The sequence below is a fragment of the Stenella coeruleoalba genome, assembly GCF_951394435.1.
Source record: "Stenella coeruleoalba genome assembly, chromosome: 11".
Lineage (NCBI taxonomy): Eukaryota > Metazoa > Chordata > Mammalia > Artiodactyla > Delphinidae > Stenella > Stenella coeruleoalba.
In genome coordinates this window covers 30,781,088-30,802,427 of record NC_137157.1, presented here as the reverse complement: position 1 = coordinate 30,802,427, position 21,340 = coordinate 30,781,088, and the positions used below count along the sequence as shown (strand labels likewise).

General features: G+C 43.0%; 1 protein-coding gene across 8 annotated transcripts in view; it reads left to right on the top strand.

Annotated features, from left to right (window-relative positions):
• The window catches only part of LOC307194242 (uncharacterized protein), a 101,426-nt gene that overhangs the window by 16,322 nt on the left and 63,764 nt on the right, over nt 1-21,340 (top strand). For 7 of the 8 annotated variants that reach the window (XR_013830536.1, XR_013830537.1, XR_013830538.1 and 4 more), the window contains exons 3-4: nt 18,231-18,394; nt 20,459-20,533. The gene's annotated coding sequence lies outside the window, so the exon portion shown is untranslated. Of the gene's footprint in view, nt 1-1,047; nt 2,401-18,230; nt 18,395-20,458; nt 20,534-21,340 lie in introns of those variants that run through there. The other variant, XR_013830544.1, reaches the window with a different exon arrangement.

Here is a 21,340-nt window from a genome sequence, read left to right as displayed (position 1 = left end):
TGAGTTTCATAATCTAAAAATAAAATAACCACAATTACTTATCCTAGTATGCCATCCAGATAACATTTGGAAATTTACATAGAAGTAACAGGAGGGCCTACATGAAGCCTTCTGAAAAAAAGTCAGCTTTTCAAAAATGTATGTTCTCTTGGATTTTCGGGACTCTAGAAACTTATTTTTAGTTATCCAAGTGAAAAGACCATAGTTGTTGTCATCTGCATACAAACAGCAAGAAGCTCACTTTGGGGACCAATACATGGGCACTTGTCCCCAACATCGTACTGTCTTTATGTCCTTTCCACGCGCCCCCCGCCATCAAAAGCCCCACCAAGAACAATTTGTGTTTCCTGCTTCCTGCTTCAAGCTCTCTCCTCCAGCTTTCCTCTAGGCAGTTGCCAATCCCTTATGAGGTTAGGGAGCTTGCACTGTGGCACAGAAAGAATATTCATGTACTGACTTCATATCCTGCAGGAGAAAGAAGACAGCAGGAGAAACTCTGTTGCCACTAATTGAAAGGAGTTTATCACCTTATCTTTAGAAGGTTTAATGTCAAAACTTCAAAGAGAGGATAAACAGTCCAATCTGAGCCTAGCCTGAGTTTCCCACTTTCCCTGGAGTTTCTACGTCTCAGAGGAATCTGAGCGGATGTGGAATTACATGTTAGTACCTGAAAGCGGGCACAGCCCTTACCCTAAAATGAATGTACACTTACTTCCAAAGGACTCATTTCCAGAGTGTGGTGGAAGGAACAACAGAGACAGCTACATGCCCACACGCTCGCCCATCTGCCGTTCCAACCACACATCTCTCCCCTCCGTTTCCTGCAAATGATTCATCTATTCTTTTTTTCCTTCCTTAAAAATAACTGTGTAGGTATTTAAGGAGGGGAAAGTCATTAAGAAAAGTGGAACCTGGAGTTCTTAGGATGAGGTAGAGCAGATTAAACAGTCTGGAATTTCACAAAGCAAACAGTGTGGGTGTGGGCTCTGGGCTCTCTCCTGCTGGTGCCTCGTTTCATAACAGGCTCTCACCATCCATCATGAACAGGTCAACAAAAATGGCTGCATGTACACTATGAGCATGTGAGTTGCTAAAGAGCAGAAGAGGAGACAACAGCGGAAGTCGGGAAGGATTCCGGATTTCCCAACTGAAGATGCTGTTCATCTTACCCACCGTCGTACACGGCTTCTGTCGCTAACATTACACTGATGAATGGCACCTTTGTGACTTTTTCTAATAAGCAGACCAAAAAGCTGCCACCACAGTCACACGTTAAAGGAGACCCTGACCAATCACCAGAGAAGGTGACTACGACCGTATCCCCGACACCAAAGGGTTTTAGTGACAACATACTGTATATTGATGAGCACGTCCAAAAGGAGGGGCTTTGTAGATAGTTATTAAATTGCATCACTTGGAGGCAGATGGGCCTTGGTTCAAATCCTGGCTCTGCGACCAGCTTCTGGGACATTAGGCAAGTTGCTAAACCTCTGGGACTCTCAAGTGCCTCACCTGTGTGTTTGGGGATAAGGACACCTCCCTCAAAGGGTTGGAGTGAGGACCGAGGAGAATGATATAGGTAAAGTACTTCCTGGGGTCCTCAGAAGAAGGTAGATACACAGATATCAGATGATTAGGGAAATGTCTTAGCATTTCACATCATCTTCTGTCACACCTACACCTTGATGATAGCAAGGTCAAGAACTCAAAGGGACCAAATGTAGCCTATTCCAGTACAGCCTCGCCCATCAGGAGGGACCCAGCAATAGAATTGCATGGCACACACTCTTCTTGTTAATGCAAGACACGGGGAGGGGAGAAAGAGGGAGGTAGAGAGACAAGGAGAGCCTGATGACATCTTCTCCTTCCACCCCCAACAGTCGCTACATCCCCTGTGGCAAGTGAAAGGCCTGAGAAGTGAGTGATCCCTTTGCTGAGTAAAATAAACAGTTCCCAGATCAGACTGACTTCGTAAAGACTCTAGCATGATGCTTCCATTTTTCTCGTCCATAAAATGGGTGTCATAACAGCACTTACATCTTGAGTTGTTGTGAAGATAAAACAAGATAATCTATGTGATGGACTAAGTACAGGAGCCCAGGACAGTCAGCAGTACATAAATGTTAGCTACTGTTATCACTTTGTGTCCCTTGTCAATATATGGAGTTGTTAACAATTACTTTATTCATTAACTTATTTCTTGATTGATCAATTTTCATTTAATAAACACCTGCTCATTCCATTTAGTGAACTGAATCATTCAGTGACTCATTCATTTATGTATCATCAAATATGTGTTCAGATCTTACGTTATGCTGATGGTATGCTAGGCTCAGGAGATGCCAAAGCTCATTTGGCAAGCAGTTCGAAGGCTGGTCAGGGAGAGAGACGTGTAAAGAAAAACAGGACGAGACAAGGTGTACCAAGTGTCAGGAGTCAGGAAGGGCTTCACAGAGGAGATGCTTTTTTTTTTTTTTTCAAGAAGATGTTGGGGGGTAGGAGTTTATTAATTTATTTACTTTTGCTGTGTCTGGTCTTCGTTTCTGTGCAAGGGCTTTCTCTAGTTGTGGCAAGCGGGGGCCACTCTTCATCGCGGTGCGCGGGCCCCTCACTGTCGCGGCCTCTCTTGTTGTGGAGCACAGGCTCCAGATGCGCAGGCTCAGTAGTTGTGGCTCACGGGCCCAGTTGCTCCGCGGCATGTGGGAATCCTCCCAGACCAGGGCTCGAACCCGTGTCCCCTGCCTTAGCAGGCAGATTCTCAACCACAGCGCCACCAGGGAAGCCCAGAGGAGATGCTTTTTGAACTGGATCCTGAAGGATGAGCAGCCCGAGGAGTTTGGGCTTGGGAAATCCAGGTAACAAAAACAGCTTGCAGGGCTTCCCTGGTGGTGCAGTGGTTGAGAGTCCTCCTGCCAATGCGGGTGACACGGGTTCGAGCCCGGGTCCGGGAGGATCCCACGTGCCGCGGAGCAGCTGGGCCCGTGTGCCACAGCTACTGAGCCTGTGCTCTAGAGACCACAAGCCACAACTGCTGAGGCCCACATGCCTAGAGCCCGTGTTCTGCAATGGGAGAGGCCGCCACAGTGAAAAGCCCACACACCGCAGCGGGGAGTGGCCCCGGCTCGCCGCAACTAGAGAGAGCCCGCGGGCAGCAACGAAGACCCAACACAGCCAAAAAAAAAAAAAGGAAATAAACAAAACAGCTTGCAAAAAGGGATGAAGTTGTGGAAACAAACAAACACAAAAAAACCCAAACAGGGCTGGGAGCCATGAGGACTTGGATGTGGGTGTGCTTGGCCATCTGCCTGGCGTCTTTCCCCGAATTCAGGCTCAACCCTGGGCTGAGGCCACGGAGGCCCACCTGCAGCTCAGCCCTACCCCAGGGGTTGAGCCCAAGCCTGCTCTTAGAGGGAATGTAAGTAGCTCAGCTAATCAGTATCTAATCAGCTGGGCTCGGGCTTCTGTTCTGGGGCCCTGCTCCATTGCCAGCTGTGGCTGCTTGGTCCACGGATGGCTATTGCCTGCCAGATTCCTCCCCTTTGCCCTCTCAGATAGAACACAGACTGATGACCTCTTGTTGAAAATCTCTGCTGACAACCATGTGGCTGAAGCGCCCCATCACTGCCTAAACAGGAATTCCCATCTAGAACCTGTTTCAACCACCTGGGAGAACCGCCCCTAGAATCCTCGCATAAACAAACCTGGTTTGGCGCACCACTGATTGAATTCCTAAACGCCGTTCTGACTATTGCTAATGAAAAATGCACTACCTGGATATTGAAGGTAGCACCAAACATAAGCTTTGAGGGATACAGGTTACGCAATATGCTTTTGTAAATTCCCCACAAGCATTTGGACTTAGAGAAGGTGTCCAATAAAAGCTCTCAGAATACATGAGCCTTGATGTTTTAGGCCCAGGCCTGTCTGTCCTGATTGGCCTTTGATGGCGTGTGTCATTTTCCTTAACATTGCTCAGATTAGGACACTAGTCATATGCTAGCAGCAACAACTTTTAAAAAAACAAACTTGGGAATAAAGTCACGAGAAGAAATAAGGACCATTTGGAAACTTGAGAACCCATAAGTTGTCTATGTGATTTTTTTTCTTTCAGGAAGGATTTCAAAGTTTCGACCTGTTTTAATGCTAGCCCATCTGGCTGCTTTATTAATGAGAACCACAGCATCTTCTAATGCTCTCATGTGAGGCAGTACTTTCCAAAAACTTACAGAAAGAACTTTTGGATTTGATGTACCATATTTTGTCTTTTTTTCCCCCTTTGGGGGAAAGAAAACCCACAAACAACTGGAGTGCATTTTAGAGAGGGTATGTGCATAGAAATATTCAGTGAGTCATGCCTTGTGTTGTAGGTCTATTCCGGTGCGTGGGGTTTCCAGAACAATTACATAAGTGTTAGCATAGCCAGGAACTTTTGACATTTGTGGCAGCTTAATGGAGTTCTTTTCTTCATTGAAAATATCCTAATTGTTGTTTCCTTAAATCTGAAATGCATAAAACGAGTGAAGCAGTATAAATTTGATTTTGAGGCATTTCTATCAAGTGTGCTTTGTTGGCAAAGAAACTGAAGAAAATTTATTTGAAATGAAATACAGGTGATCAAACTGTAACAAATATAATAATCTAATCACCCAGCGAAAATTGCATGGGAGCATCAATTGTAAGTGAGATATTTTTGTTTCTTTCTCTTCTATCATCGGTCAAGATTTCCTTCACAGTCTGAGAGTCTGTAGCACATTGTTTACTTGGACAGCCTTAAAGAGGGGAGTTATTCAATAGCATGGTTTTGAAAATGCTGAGGTTCCAAAAACCACTAGAACACACCAATATCTTGCTTTTATTTTTCAGAAGAGCACCCAGTAAATAATGTGATATTCCAAGCGCCACTAATATGCTCGCTAAAAAAATTTTTTTAAAGATACTCACGTTCCAAGATGCTCAATCTTCCAAAAAGAGAAACTAGAGAAAGAACCAACTAGAGCCCTTGTCAATTCATCTTTTCCGTCTCAAAAGTGAGCCCCCAACATCCAGGGTTGAAGGGCTTTCCAGGGAGGGTAGAGCCCTTGGTTCCTGTAGATGTTTGTTCAGTGTCTTGCACAACTTTCCTAACTGGCTTATTTTCCTGCAGATAAGAGGTTGTAGTTATGGGTGTTCCTGTATCTATTGGTTCAAAAGATTCGTGCAAAGGACAGGCGGGCAGAGTGGGCGCTGACTCACAGAGGTTGCTGTTTGCTTGTGCCCTATGTGCTCCTTTTGAGGGGAGAGAGCACAGTCCGCTGATTCCACCTCTGCACACCCAGCACGGCTGGATTCTTTCCACATGACCACAACTGCTTGAACACCTTTCCTCTGCAGCAGAGCTGATAGCACAGGACACCCTGGGAATCCCTACAGAGAAGGAGGGGTGAGGTTGTGTGAACTGCATGGGCTGTGGTCACGTAGGTGAGGATGTAAATGGGAACACAAATGTAGTAAATATCCCTGTGACACCCAGTCATCATCAGAGTGCGCTTGGTGTCATTGGAGTACAACGTGCTGTCCAGGACTATTTCCAAGAATCTACCATACATGTACCCCGGGGGGCTTAGGAGACAAGGCGAAAGGAGGAATTTGGTGTCCCTGCCAAGTTTCCTAAGTAATGGAGATGACTTTTGGGGAGAAAGTGATGTGTTCATTCCCAGGGCTAGGAGGGTGGAGGGGGAGGAAGGCAGGCTTTGCAAGTAAGAAAATGCTACCAGAACCATGGCCGTGTCAGAACATACCCTCAGACCCACAGGAAAGAGGTGAGGGGAGCTGCCCTACGTGATTGCACTGAAAAACTCTTCACCTGACTCTTCATATTCCTGGCTTTCTGCATCCGGTAGTCACCAAGTCCAGCTAGCTCTATCTCTTTTGATTCTGGAATCCATCTCTCCTTCTTTCGCTCTCCAGTCACTGAGTTCAGTCTCTCACCATCTCTCACCTGGATTGCTACAATAGTCTCCTAACTGGTGCCCCTGCTTTCAGTCTTGCCCCAGACAACCCATATCTCACTAAGGGGATCTTATCTTTTGTTTAACAATTGGACTTTACTAGGAAGATTTCTGTCACCTCTCTAGGGGGACCAGAAGATGCCTAAATTGATAGAAATTGTCAGGGAGTGGATGGGATAGGTCTAGGAACCATTCAACAGTGTTGTCAGTGCCCTGTCCCAGAATGAATGATCTTCTGTCATTTCTGGGGATTTTTTTTCTATCTTTCTATCCTCGTTTCAAGACTTTGATTCTAAGAAGTAAACAGTGTTCCAGCTTGGGTTAGGTAGCTGTTTGTTGGTGAGCAGAGGGTTGAGGGCACCTAGATTTAATAGTCTCACCAGGTTTTCCAGTGGGGGAGATGTAATCCTTCAAAAGAAATTCAAATTGGAATGAATAACGAGCGGTCAAAAATCAGCTTGTGCCCATGATATGTTGTTCATAGAAGGGGCATCTAAGGACAGTGAAAATATATATTATTCCACTCTGACAGCTTGTTAACTTATCTCTCTTCCTCAATACACACTGAAGTCCTTGAAGGAAGAGCCATGTCTTATTCATCTTTGTATTCCTGCCCTCTCATAGACACTCATAGATACATACAATAAATATTCATTGTATGAAAATGAATCAATGTCCATGTAAATGAAAGCATTGTTTGTCTAGTCTGTAAGATTCCACAATGACTTTATGGTCCTCCAGCCTTCAGTGATCCTTTTCCCTGACCTAAGCTGCTCAACACTGAACTCATACTCAGTCCACTCACTCACCCTCCGGGTGCTCCCAGAAGGGAAGAAAGAGAACCAAGAGACTATATATCAGATACAAGATTCTTTCTGCTTCCGTTCATCCGTCTCTTCTAGCATCATTTTGGTCTTAGGAACTCATAACATGCATTTCTTCCTGGAAGGTGTAGTAGTTCTTGATGAGCTGATAGCTAACTACCTTATTTGATATAACACAGTGGATGAAATGTGCTTTGAAATCAGACAGATGTAGGCTCCAATATGAACTTATCAATGACCCTGGATACTTTTTGACCCTGGACCCTTTGTGACCCTGGATACTTTTTTTAACCTCTCTGGACCTTGGGTTACACGTATGTTCACTGAAGATACTACAAGTGTAAATGATGCTTGTCATAATGCTTGTCACATGACAGGTGTCTGGTACACATCAGCTCCATTCTGGGTTGGTGACTTGCAGCGATAGAGGCATGGGGGAAGCTTGTAGTGCTAGAGGTGGCAATTTGAACTGAAAGGAAAAAAGAGAGAAAAGCAGAATGAACATACTGATTTGCTCTAACATGAATCAAAGTCAATGATTAACTTTTTGCTGAACTATATAAAACATACCAAAGTTTAAAAAGATGTAACAAATAGGTTTAAGAGAGACCCAAGTCCTTGTATTTTCTGAAACAACAACAGAATTAGATATTCCCCAAACGAAAACCTGCACAGGCATAACATTGGAAGAGATTTCTTCTCTAGTGTGTGTTGTTTTGCTCCACTGCAGGATGCACTGGGATGAAATCCTGGGTGCATTATAGGTTTTTTTGTTGTATCACCTAAGAGGTCACTTACATGGAAACCCTAGAGCAGAATACCTCAAGGACTGGAGAGTCAGATGAGCAAGCTACCTTGGGGTGGCCAGGGGTGAGGATGGCTGGACCTGCCCAATAGCTTCCCCACTTCTTCGGCACCCTCAATGTTTTGTTATTGTGTATTTCATCAATAAAAGAATACTTTCAATTAATTACACATGTAATAATTGATTGACAAAATAAAAAATTTTTAGAGAGGTCAGTTTTAGCAAAAAGAATTTAAAAACATCTTTGTTTTCTCTTCACACCTGTATCTTTGTATCTCTGTTTTCTCTTCACACCTAAAAAAAAATCACAGATAGCAGATTCGATGGTACTGCCATAGAAATATATTGAGTTTCTCTCAAATTAAATAAAAAATGGGTTGACCTGAGGAGAACTGAAATCAACAGCTCAGAAGGAGGGCATGATACCCACTCCTCCTCTCTCCAGTCTCATTCCTTTTACCCATTTTTCTCCTTCTCCAAAATTCTAAGCTGCTCACACATCCCAGACTGTTCCTGAGGGAAGGAGTATATGCTGTCCTGGTGTGGGGGGATGGCTGGTGTGCTAACAGGTGGTTTGGAGGAGGCGGAAGATATGAGCTAGAACTGGAGGATGGTGAGTTCAAAGTAGTATAACCCACACCACGCCTCTCCCTTTAGAACTGCACATTCTTCCCCTGCCATAGGGCAGCCACGTGCCACAATAGCTTGAGGAGAGAGAGCCTTGATATTTTTTCAGAGAACCTCTTTTCCCCCATAGGAGAAATGGTTTTCCATCATGGTGCCTTCCCCTCTCCTGGCCAAAGGGAGGTCACATACATAACCAAAATTAGGTCTACCAGATGCTCTTGACCTGGAATTTTGGTGTGGAGAGAAGTGACACAAAAACTGAGACTGGTTCTAAGTCACTTACTCTGGTAGCAATGGCCAGAGGGAATTATGTTATTCCTATAACCTGAATTCCTAGAGCTTCTCTTGTAATTTTATAAAGTGGATTCTCAGCTTCTCCTTCTGCTCTGTGAGCTCCTCTGTATCCTTCCAATAAGTTCGTTTGTTTGCTTAAGATACCCAGACTCTGCCTCTGTTATTTCCATCACAGAATCCAGACTAAAATAGCTTCTCAGATGCCACAGACTTCAATATGCAATGCAGAAGGTCAAAATCTGGGAGGTGGGGAGAGTCGCTTGGGGTCAAACATTTACTAAGGCAGCAAACTCAAGTTTTCTCAAGCCATTCGAATCCCAAACATTGGCTTTACGTCATCCCTCGCAAGCCTGGGAAGGAAAAGGAGCCCTTGAACTAATTTTCCTGGAGTTAATTTGGTTGAAATCACCAGATTCTCTAGTTCTGTCAGTGCAATTCTAATAAGCCCCACAGATTCTAGGAAAAGGTCAGTGATGCTTGTCTAGGTGGGTAAGTTTCAATCAGTTTTGTAAGAAGCAGAGCCAGAGTTGCACAGTAATTATATAACAGATTATGATGGAAAAGCAGCCACTTCAGTGAGGTCAATAGGCATTTGAAAAATCACTGCGTGGGAACCTTTTCAAACCACAACCCTCCATTAGGAGCCTACATTTCCCAGAAGATCCTCATTCCTTCATTTAGGCAGCAATTTTAAAGTCAGCCGGAACCACTGTTTCTGCACGACAGCAACTGAAAAAGAGACAGGCTGTATTTTACTTTCCTATAAGCAGTATCTCCTGGTATAGCATTTGGTATCCCTAAGATGTCACATTCTTTTGAAGTTATTTTCAGCTTTGGTTTGAAAAGTATCCTAAATCAGCAATGACCAGCCTTCTCCCCATGGAGTTTAGGGAGCAAGAGGGAGCCAGGGAAAGGGGTGCAGACAAGATGAGTTTCCTGAAACCTTGACCAGAGCCCTCTTCAACCTGCTGAAACTTCTCCTCCTCCCCTTCCTCTCCTCCTCTTCCTCTTCCTTCCCCTCCTCCCCTCCCTCCTCCCCTCCCTCCTCCCCTCCCTCCTCTCCTCCCTCCTCTCCTTCCCCTCTTGTCCTTCTTCTCCTTCTCCTTCCTCTTCTTCTCCTTCCTCTTCTTCTTCTTCTCTTTCTTCTCCCTCTCCCCCTCCCTCCTCCTCCTCCCCTTGTTTGTGTTTGCTGCAGACGCCACTCCAGCAGCCTAATGAGAAAGAACGTCTGAGTATGCGTTCATTCAACAAGCATCTGTCGAGGATCTATTCCATATATGTACAGAATATATTCTCTATATATCCTGTACCAGGCACTGGTAAACTAGGCAGGCAAGGTGTTTGCCTTCAATAAGCTTCTATTCCAATGGAGGGAGACAGAAGCAAACATGATGATTTCAGATCTGCTTGACTCATAGGTAGTCCTTGGGTCTAACCAGTAGGAGAAGGGGATTCGAACGTCCTCACCTCCCAGCTAGAAATGGTTGTTTGCATAAAGTAGCAATTAGTTCACCAAAAACTTCAGACAAGGATAATCAAAACAGGAAATCATTGACCAGCTAGCTTAAGTGGACCAACCAGGCCTTCCCTATCCTGGTCAGCACCACAGTCCTCATTCCTCCCCTTCCACCTATCTCATCACCTATAGCTTTGTCATCTACCACAAAGTGCCCTGTTGCTGTGGCTTTGATTGGGATTAGCCACAATATTTTGATTAGGACACAGAACATTCCCCTGACACGCACACACTCCTAGAAAGTCCATACCTCTATAATCTGCTACTATCATTTGTCAAAAATTATTATTTTTAAACCTTATTCTTCCTGGCTCAGAAATCATTCAGGAAAAGAACCACATTTCCAATGGGGCATTTGCCTTCCTTGTAGACATGGTCACTGGAAACCATCCAAAGAGGACCCCACACACCTAATTATTGTTTTGCATCAAAAACACTAGAAGCAGGAATACTGATGTAATATTAATAACAGCACCTCTGAATGTATAAAGTAAGAGTCTTGGTCTTCCATGACCTATTTACCTGATCCATCCCCATAAAAGTTGATCAATTTATAGGAGTTTGGGATTAACATATACATAGTACTACATATAAAATAGATAACCACCAACAAGGACCTACTGCATAGCAACTATATTCAATATTTTGTAATAACCTATAAGGGAAAAGAATCTGAAAAAAGAATATATATATATATATATATATATATATGAATCACTTTACTGTATACCTGAAACTAGTACAATTTGTAAATCAACTATACTTCAATTTAAAAGAAGAAAGAAAAAAAAGTGGATCAATTTAGTGAAAAGGGTGAAAACCACATACAAATCAACCATTTATTATAATAATATGGCCTCTATGAATGAACGTTAACATTTCACCAACACCTGTAATAGGTCAGGCCCTGTGCTAAGTGTTTCATGTAATTATCTCACTCAATCTTTACCCCAACCTCTTCAGGTAGGTGCTGTTGCTACAGCCATTTTACAGATGAGGAAATTGAGGCTCCAAAAGGTTAACTGTCTTGCCCAACAATATGTAACTACTTAGGGATGAAGCCAGCACTTACAACCACAGCTGTTTGACTGCGGAACCCTCTTTCCTAATCGCTGTTTTAAATAGCGGCACAGATTATTAGGGCTAGACCTTAGTCTAGGCACGAGGGAGCAGAGGCCCTGGACGATAAAGGATCTGCTTAAAGTCACACACCAACAGAATGAGACTTGCTTCTACATTGCGTCTCCCAACTGGAGAAAAGCTAGAATGAGTCTTTTGGTATTTGCCTATAAATTTACAGAGGAATATCTTGTGAGAGTTTGAGCTGAGACTATCTATGCCACATAAAGTGGAATCTTGACAAACTTATACTCACAAACCCAATTATGAGACTATCTATTCAGTCGTAAGAAACACTTCTAAACCTTTGGAAACCAGCCATATTCCGGTAGGAGTCTCCACTTCCATCTGGATCTGTTCTGATAAGAGCAAACCTGGAGAATGATAATCTGTTTCATAATAATATATTTATCTCAAGCTTTCAGGTGAGTCATTATTGAAAAACTCATAAGCAGAAAGTTAACTATTGTAATAAGCTGATGGTGATGGTACATGTTTTTATTACTTTGTTGTTTTGGTTGTTTTTTTCTTCTTTTTAAGAGCTCAATAAACCACACTGAATGTTAACAATCCATTAGCTCTAAAGGGAACATTTTTCCCTCCCAGAAAATTCATTTTACCTCCCGAATCTGAACCTGTAAACACAAAAGCTTTTTTGTCTTATAAAAAGGCTTAGCATTAGTTGTTTCCACAAGATTAGCCCCACTGATCTGAAGCACCTGTGCCTCTAGAAAATGTAGGACATTATCAATTTTTACCATTTGTCCAGGAAGCTATGCTTGGACTAATGTTATTTATCCAGCTGGCTATACTGACCAGGACAGCAAAGATCAAAGCAGTTGGGGATTGTGTAACATCGAAGATCTGCCCTGGTAATCAAGCCTGGAGCATATGGACTTGATTACAAAACTCCTTCTTATATATCCTTTTACGACCCCGATAAGTGGAAGGCTGTGCTGTCTGTAATGGCCATAACCCACTTCCAGGATTCCTAGGACCAATTTTTAGGTTGTTCTGTAGTTCTGCTTAGTTTTCTGCATGGTGAGCACACAGAAAGCATGAGATGAAAACCCCAAAATGCAATTTGCAGCAATGAGACCCTTGAGATTGTTAAGAGAACAAGTTAAAAGGGGTGTGGGAGGAGGCCTGTGGAACTGTGTGTGCCCCGCACCCCTCCAGGATGGGCCTGCTTCCGCCCTCACCAGGGAAGAGGGCTGGATGCAATGGCATCCACATTCCTGTCCCCTCCTCCTGCCCTCACCCTAATGGCAGGAAGGCAGTGGAAAGCACAGGAAAAGACACTCATCGGGGGAAACAGCCTTGGGTGTCCAGTGAAAGCACGAGGGCTGGGGACAGGAGGGCCCAAACAGGAAGAGGAAAAATACAAGACAGTCTGGCAAGAAAGGAAAAATTGAAAGAGCCAAAAAAAATAACAGCAATAAAAATGGTGGGATTATATGAAATCATGTGTGTGAAACTTCCAAAAATTGTAAAGCACTGTAGAATTTCAAGAATCTTTCATTCAATTGAAAAAAAATGTGGAAAAAAGTTTCAAATTAAAAAATTGTTTTAATGAAATAAACAAACAACAACAAAACAAAACCAAAACAAAGCTACAGGCTGTATTGATTGACCTGAGAAGTAAGACACTGAAAGAAGCAATCGAAACTAGAAAGATGAAAAAGTGGCAGGCAGTGCTGGGAGCTCCCGCCACCTTCCCCAGGCAGGGCCAGGTTGCAGGGTGGGATAAGCCATTCCAACCAGGCACCTCCCAGCCTGACGATCGACTGCTCTCTGAATGACCCCAGCCTTGCCCAGCTGCTTGGAAAGGAGCTTGCAGGAAGGTAGGAGGGAAGGGATTGCAGAGAACCTGCTAGCATGCCTCTTCCCTTACTGAATTTGAAAGCTGCTCAGAGAACTTTAAAGGCTGACAGCTAAATTTAATCAGAGTTAAATCATTGAAATGAAGATGATGTTCTTATGCAACACATGTGAAAGGTGGTTCTGCCAGCACTTTCCCTACAAGGTAATGGTACAGACTCCTAGGAGCAGCCCGGCAGTTTGGAAACGTTATGAATTCAGGGGAGGCAGGAAATGTGAAAATCTGGTTCATTGCTAATATTGTCTTCCAGGGACTTGGGGCCTGTGGGTCCAACAGGCAGCGTTCCACAGCTGGTGTTCTGTGATGACAGTGCTCGCTCACTGGCAGTTCTGTGAACTTCTTCATACATGGCATCTTAACTACATTCTATATTTAAGACAGCCATTTTTTTCCCTCAGGAACTCCAAATGTTTTCTGCAAATGGAACTTGCATAAAATGTTACAACCCGGGACTTGGACTGAATGAAACGTTAGTTTGTTCCCAGAGACTTTGACAATCTGATTTTGTGCCAGTTCTGTCCTTTTAGAAAATGGACAGGCCTGGCTCTGGTTCAGACTAACTTGCCACATGATTTATTTTCTTTAAAAATAAATGTTAGGGCTTCCCTGGTGGCGCAGTGGTTGAGAGTCCGCCTGCCGATGCAGGGGACGCGGATTTGTGCCCCAGTCCGGGAAGATCCCACGTGCCACGGAGCGGCTGGGCCCGTGAGCCATGGCCGCTGAGCCTGCACATCCGGAGCCTGTGCTCCGCAACGGGAGAGGCCACAACAGTGAGAGGCCCGCGTACTGCAAAAAAATAAATACAAAATAAAAATAAATGTTAAATCAACAGTGATTTAACATTTGATAAACATAATCTTGATATGGTGTGATGAGAAGGGCACTTTAGCACTGAGGTTGTCCTCCCCAAAACCCATCACCCCTGTCTAACCATGAGAAAAACATCAGATAAAGCCAAATTGAAACACATTCTACACATAACTTGATCCATACTCCTCAAACTGTCAAGGTCATCACAAACAAGGAAAGTCTGAGAAAGTGTCTGAGAAAGTTTAGAGGAGCCAGAAGACATGTGACAACTGGATGGGAACAGAAAAGGACATTAGGTAAAAACTAGGGAAATCTGAATAAAGTACCATCTTTAGTCAACAATATCATGTTATTTTTCGTTCCTTAATTGTGACAAATATTCCGTGTTGATGTAAGCTGTTAACAATAGGGGAAACTGGGTGTGAGATATATGGGAGCTCTCGGTACTATCTTCACAACCTTTTTATAAATCTAAAACTATTCTAAAATTAAATGTTTACTAAAAACATATATGTTAAAGTTAGTTTGGCTTGTGGTTCTGAAAAACCAAACATTTAAGTCCACGCATATTTCCTCTTCTGGTTGGTTTAAATTCCTGTCCCCAGTGTCTCATTATCACTGGTAATTTCCCAAGAGGAAAACGGAAACATAAAGACAGGAGTGAACCCAACGTAAGGGATGATATAGTAAAGGGGAAATTGTTCTAGAACTCATCTACTTGCTTCATCACTCAGGTACCTGACATATGGGCCTTGCCCAACTATATCCTACCAGAATGCTGTGTAATAAAGGAGTTTTAGGTGTTACCTTTTTAAAGGTCTATGTATATTTCGATAGGATATTTTGGAGATGAAAATCAAGTCCTCAGGAATGATTTTTTAATGGTGGAATTTCCATGAAAAGATACAGCTGGTTAGGGATAGAGATTGGCTCCAGGGGTCCTCAAGCCCTTTCTATTCATGGGGCCAGGCCCTGTTCAAATGACACAGGGTCAGCTAGTCAGTATTAGGGCTGTGGCCATAAAGCTGATGCCTAAGGTCTTGACTTCCCGGAGTCCATCCGGGATAACATGACTTCTCATTTCAGGTGTATGTGACACAGTGTGGGAGGGAGTCCTGGGGTCCATGAGAGCAGGACGAATCAGCCTTGCAGAGGTGACCTGTACCTTGCCTTTTGGTCTTTAATAACCTGAACATTGTTACAGGCTATCTAACCAAACCCGGCAACTGCTATAATGACAACATGGCAGACTTTGGACTCATAAAACCCTGAGTTCAAGTCCTCACTTCTAGGTTTGCCACTTCCTGGCTGTGTGGTCCAGGTCAAGCTACTTAATCTCGCTGATTTTTAGGTTTTCCATCAGGACCAAGGCTGACTGTAATGCTGCTTTGAAGGATTGGCTTGGGGATTAACTACATTGGGTGTGTGAATGCCCCTTGCCCAAAGTCTGGAATAGAGTAGGCACTGAACAAATATTCTTTCCCCTCCCCTTTTCCTTCCTTTCTCACAGAGCCAGGACCCTGGGGACAGACACAGTCTGGGCAGCTCAGCCCTTTCACAAATGGTTCTCCCTGTTCTCACGAGATTAGCATTTCTAATAGGATCAGGAATTCTCCTGATTCATTGATCATTAATCCTGAGGTGTGCAATTAATCTCTTCTGATTTGTGCAGAACCAAGCAAATTGAGAGCATACATTTATTTATTATTATTTTGTTGTTATTCAGTGGAAGGGTCTAATTTTATCCCGCCAGAAATCATCTGAGCAGCTCTCTTGCTGGACAATGAAGGTTAATTGAACCCAGGAGCTATGCAAAGTGGCCACTAAAAAGGATTGTTTAAAGCAAGATAGGAACCGTCCGCTAACAGGACACCTTGCTGCGAAAGATGCCAGTATATCTTTGATAGAATTGTGGGAGCAAATAAATAACAAAGTACCTGAGAAGGCTTAGGGTGGTAGGGAAAAGGATGCAAAAAATCTAACTAATTAATTAATTAAAATAAAAGGCAGGTGGCCAGGCAGGGTGAACAAGAAGAGAACCCTTAATACAGAGACAATCTGAAGTTTAGAAAGGCTAGAGAAGTTTCCGATCTGAAAGCCTAATAGGAGACTAAGGAGGAAAGCTTTCCCAACACACAGGCCATTTATATTTCTGATAGCAGCGCTTTCACAGTTAATGTGTTTCACGGTCAATGTGTTTCCGTTGTGCTAAGTGTATCAAGTGTGTCTGTTATACTGGACCTTGCTTATGTTTAACTATTCCCATACAGTTGGGATATAGTTTGTTTCCAGATTTTGTTATTAGAAAAAATATTGTATCAAAGTAGCGTGGCCGTAATATTTCTTTAAGATTCTAAAAAAGGTATGATTTTGTTACTTCAAGTTATTTCTACTTCTATAACAGACATTCATTGAGCGCCCAATCTGTGCAGCGTGCTGGGATACCAAAATGAGTAAGGTACAGGCCCTGTACTCAGGAGGGTCCAGTGGAAGCAGAATTTAGTGGAGACAGATGCTTATATAACGTATTTTAGTTCACCTTGAGAAGTACCATAATAAAAGTAAGTGCGAAGTTCTAAGATCTAATGTATGAAAGTCATTTGTACCTGGCCTAGTAAGCGCTCAGTACCAAACGACAACGATGATGATGATTGCAGCCCTACCATCTCCGATAGAAATGCTGCTTCCCATGATTCACATTTATAGAAAAATACATAAAATCAATGAAAACCCACATATACCTAAGCTATGCCAGCAAATAGCAAAGATTATCAAGTTCTTTCTATTTGCTAAAACAAAGTTCCTCACAGAACAGAAACTTCTTTCATAGAGATGTTCTAATGGCATGATGTCATCCTAGTTCAAATGCTGTCAGATGGAATGACTTTGGTCTCTCTCAACATGACATGGATCAGATAGAGCTATCTTCAGATAAGAGACAGGTTAATTTAGTTGTACTTATACTTCTCTAAAAAATGTGTAATATATATATATATATATATATATATATATATATATATATATATATATAGTATAATACTTCTATGGATTAAGGCAGATAAGGGAGCTCTAAAGTCTTCCATAGGTAGGATTTGTTTGCGTGTGATTCCAGATTCCTGTCATTGCCTTCAGCATCCAGGGCTACAGACCTGAACAATGGTTAATGTTTAAAAATGTACAACATGTTCTGGTTAACAGCCCTGCTCATCTCTTCCTGATGGTGCTGCTGTGATTGCAGGACTCAAGTAAGACTTTTCATTCAATTGAAAACACATGAGAAATGATGCTCAAATCATGCTAAATGTGAGGTTAAAGTTGCTTGAAGATAAAGAACTTGCAGCCTTAAAAAAAAAAGAAGAAACTTGAATTAGCTTGGATATTTATGGGGATAGGTTTACAGTAGTACGTAGAAATAATCCACAACTACCACTGAAATATGCACAAGGATTTCAGATAGGAAATGAAGGAAGTGCTGCATTAAACTGAAAGCCCAGTGGGATTTAAATAAGCCAAAGAGAGATTCTCTGGTGAGCATTTGATCAGGGCACTGCTGGCATTGGCTCACCCTCTCGACTACAGTAGTGGAAAGAATGATATGGTTTGCCCATCAAATCCAGAATACAAAGTGCTTTCCACAGTCCTCCAACTATGCTCTTTCCTCTTTTATTAATCCCGTTCTCATGAATCCCCCGTACAATGCTTTCTGAGAGCCACACAGTGCAGCTACTGACATTTCCCATAAATGATATGCCCGGTCTTCTTCCTACCAATCCAATTAGTTCCGCTTCCTTCAAACGTTACTCAGCGCTCCTCTGAGAAGCTCTCCCTGGTTACATGTAGTCCTTCCGCATCATTGCTAACCCTAAGCAGTTATTTATGGATTGATTTGCTCTCTATTGCTGTGTATGTACTTGCACTGGGTTTGGTCCTGGAGCTATACTGATGAGTGAATCCTAGTCACTGCCCTCACGGAGGTCACAGTCCATTAGGAAAAATTGTCTAATAAAATGTGATCAGAGTGATAGTTGAGATAGGCATGTGGAAGCACACACGCACTCATCTTCCGGGGTGTCAGAGGTTTCCTGGAAAAGCTGATGCCAGAGTTGAATCTTCTGGGATGAGTACAAGTCGAGCAGGTAAAGGAAGGTGGGGACGGCACAGACGGGATGTGCGGTAGTTGGTGGAAGCCAGGAACAGATAGGACAGGCCTTGAGTGCCATGCCATGCTCGGATATATTGGTAATCTTCCATTTGCTGTTGAGAAGTTCTCTGAATTTAGGTTCTTTTCCTATGATTAAATTATAAGGTCTTCTAGGGACCATATTTTCAAATTATTTTGCCTTTTTCCCCCTTGGGTCTGTTATAGTAAAGAGTACGTTCCACCATCCTGGGAAACACTGCTGACTCCCTGGCCACCTCCTGGGCACTCTCCACCAGCGCTAGCAAGACTGTGTGGCTATGGAAAGACCATGATGCTCTCACCTGCAAGCCGAGACCCAGGAAAACATGCATGTCTTTGACTCAAAGCAAGTATGTGCTGCCTATATGGAGGAAACATCCAAACCCCTTACCAAACTCCCCAGTCCCCATCTAATACCATCGTTTAGCTATTTCATATTCTTTGCCTTTGTGATGATGCGTTACATTTTATAAAAAGCTCTGCACCAATATTTCTATTAAGATTTCATTGGATAATTAAAAAGTATCACTGAGCAAGTGTGGAATAGAAGTTCTAATGGTCCTACAAAAACAGAAACTAGTCATTTTTTAAATTAAATTATTAAAAGGCCCCCTCTTTTTTTTTTTTTTTTTTGTGGTACGCGGGCCTCTCACTGCTGTGGCCTCTCCCGTTGCGGAGCAGAGGCTCCGGACGTGCAGGCCCAGCGGCCATGGCTCACGGGCGCAGCCACTCCGCGGCATGTGGGATCTTCCCGGACGGGGGCACGAACCCGTGTCCGCTGCATCGGCAGGCGGACTCTCAACCACTGCGCCACCAGGGAAGCCCAAAAGGCCCCTTTTTATTGGTAGGATTGCTACCTCAAAGATTGCAAATGCTGGGTGAGTCACTTTCATCCCTTGATACATCTAATTTTATTTAAAGGTAGAAATACTTTGTGGGCACACAGGCCAGTATGTTATGAATCTTTGAGAGCTTAGTTGAGTCCCTCTGCTTCCCAACAAGAAGGCTGAATCTTTCAGACTGAGGTTGAGGCCTGGGATGTGTGCATTTCTGGCCTCACATTTGGCTCCTAGGTAAACAGACCACCACCTTCCAAGGCTGGCAAATTGCCATCTGTCACGGATGGTTAAATCTCAACCCCTTCTCTCATTGCCTGGGGCCAGAGGTAGAGAAGGAAGGAGAGGTAGAACAACAACAGGGTAAACTGGAGAGAAAGAAAGAAAGAAAGAAAGAAAGAAAGAAAGAAAGAGAAAGAAAGAAAGAAAGAAAGAAAGAAAGGGAGGAAGGGAGGAAGGAAGAAAGAGAGAAAGAGAGAGAGGAAGGGAGAGAGGGAGGGAGAGAGGGAGGGAGGGGGAGAGAGGGAGGGAGGGAGGAAAAAGGGAAGGAAGGAAGCAAGGGAAAGAAAGAAAGAAAAGAAAAAAGCAACACACAAGTTTTACAGGCTTTGCTGTCTCAAAGCTGTTGTTTCAAGGTCTGGGCTTTAGAATGACAGAGGGGAGGCAACTCCCCCCGCCCCCCACCAGCCCTCCTTCATGGAAACGGCCAGCATCTAGCTTGCCCCTGGAAAGAAGAAAGAAAAATCCTGGAGTATGGAGCCAGGTGGGGAATTTTGGCCACTGAACCCAGAGCTTTTGGAGCTACCAAATAACATATGGGAACCTCTGTGTCTGATGGCCCAGTAACAAGGCCTAAATCATATTTAGTGTGAAAATGAAACTAAGGGCCTGTTTTAAATTCCCCAACGAGAGTTTCCAAACCTTGGTGATATCCTAATAAGCAAACACTCCATGGATGAGATGGTTAAATAGAAGCCACTTCTAAACCCAAGGCCTGCATCACTGAGGGGAAGAGGTAAGCAATATTCCTCATCTGGTTAAACCTCACAGATCCAGGTCAAGTAATGCATTTCAAACAATTAGAAGAACTTGTACGTGAACACTTTCGGAAAGCAAATTATGCTTCCTGATTGGCTTTTGCTCTAAGCCTAGTGTCCTTATTAGTGTATTAGAGATAGTAAGACTTAACTCAAAAAGAGAGTTATGCTAATAAGAACCTACTGTATAGCACAGGGAACTCTACTCAATACTCTGTAATGACCTATATGGGAAAAGGATCTAGAAAAGAGTGGATGTATGTATATGTATAATGGATTCACTTTGCTGCACAGCAGAAACTAACATAACATTGTAAATCAATTATACACCAAGAAAAGTTAATTTTAAAAAAAGGAAAAAAAAGACAGTTATAAAGATTGCACAAGATAAAATTTCTAAGTCCTCACACACTAGACAGCTAAAAGTGATTTGCGTCCTCCTTTTCTCCTACTATTCTGACTCCTGTGTTCTTACCTTCATGGTAGTTGATCATCTAACTAACTCGGGGTGATTCTGTGTTCATGTTTTCTCTCCTGGAAGGGTCTGAAAACTCGCTGAGGACAAGAACCTTGTCTGAGGTGCTTCCCACAGAAGACTGTACATAGTAGATGGACAGTAAGTGCTCCGTGGACACATATTTCTATACCTGCAATGAACTGCTTCTTTCTTATCTTTCTTTTCTTCTCTCTCAATCACATACAAAGGATGATGGGAAAGCATAAAATGCTTTTAAATACTTCTGTGGCTTTCCCCAGATTTAAAGACAACAGACTGACAGGAATGGAACTGAAGGAGGAAGGTATTTCTTCAAGTATGTTGGTCTAATTAAAGGACAATGCCTATATTTCCCAACAAGGATGGCATTACTGGAGAAATTACCCTCTACATGGTTTAAAAATACAGTCCCAGCAGCATGTAAGTTTAAAGCAATTGTCTGGCCAAGAGGACATTTTACAGATAACTCCATAGCTTTACTGAATACAGTGCTGTACTCTATCGCAAAATACCAGCACGCTTGCAGCTGCCTTATTGATACCGTCGACTAAGAGGCAGGGAATGTTTGGAGAGATCTGGGCTTCTACAGATGGATGATTTCTATAGACAGATCGACAGTTGAGATGACCAGGTCTTTCATTTTACAGATGAGTAAGCTGAAACCAGAGACGTTATCATTTGCCCACAATCACAGGGCTCGTTAGAGGTTGAGCCAGATGGAAAACCCCATAGCCCCTAGTTATAGTCCAATTCATTTATTCAAAAAATGTTTATTAAATGCCTTCTATGAGCTTAATGTATTGGAGATACTGACTAGTATGACATGGTCCTTATATACTCAGGGAGGGTATAGTCTAAGAAGGGATGAGAGACAAGAGAAATAGCCAGTTATAGGACAACGTGGAGTAATGGATGTCAAGGGTACCA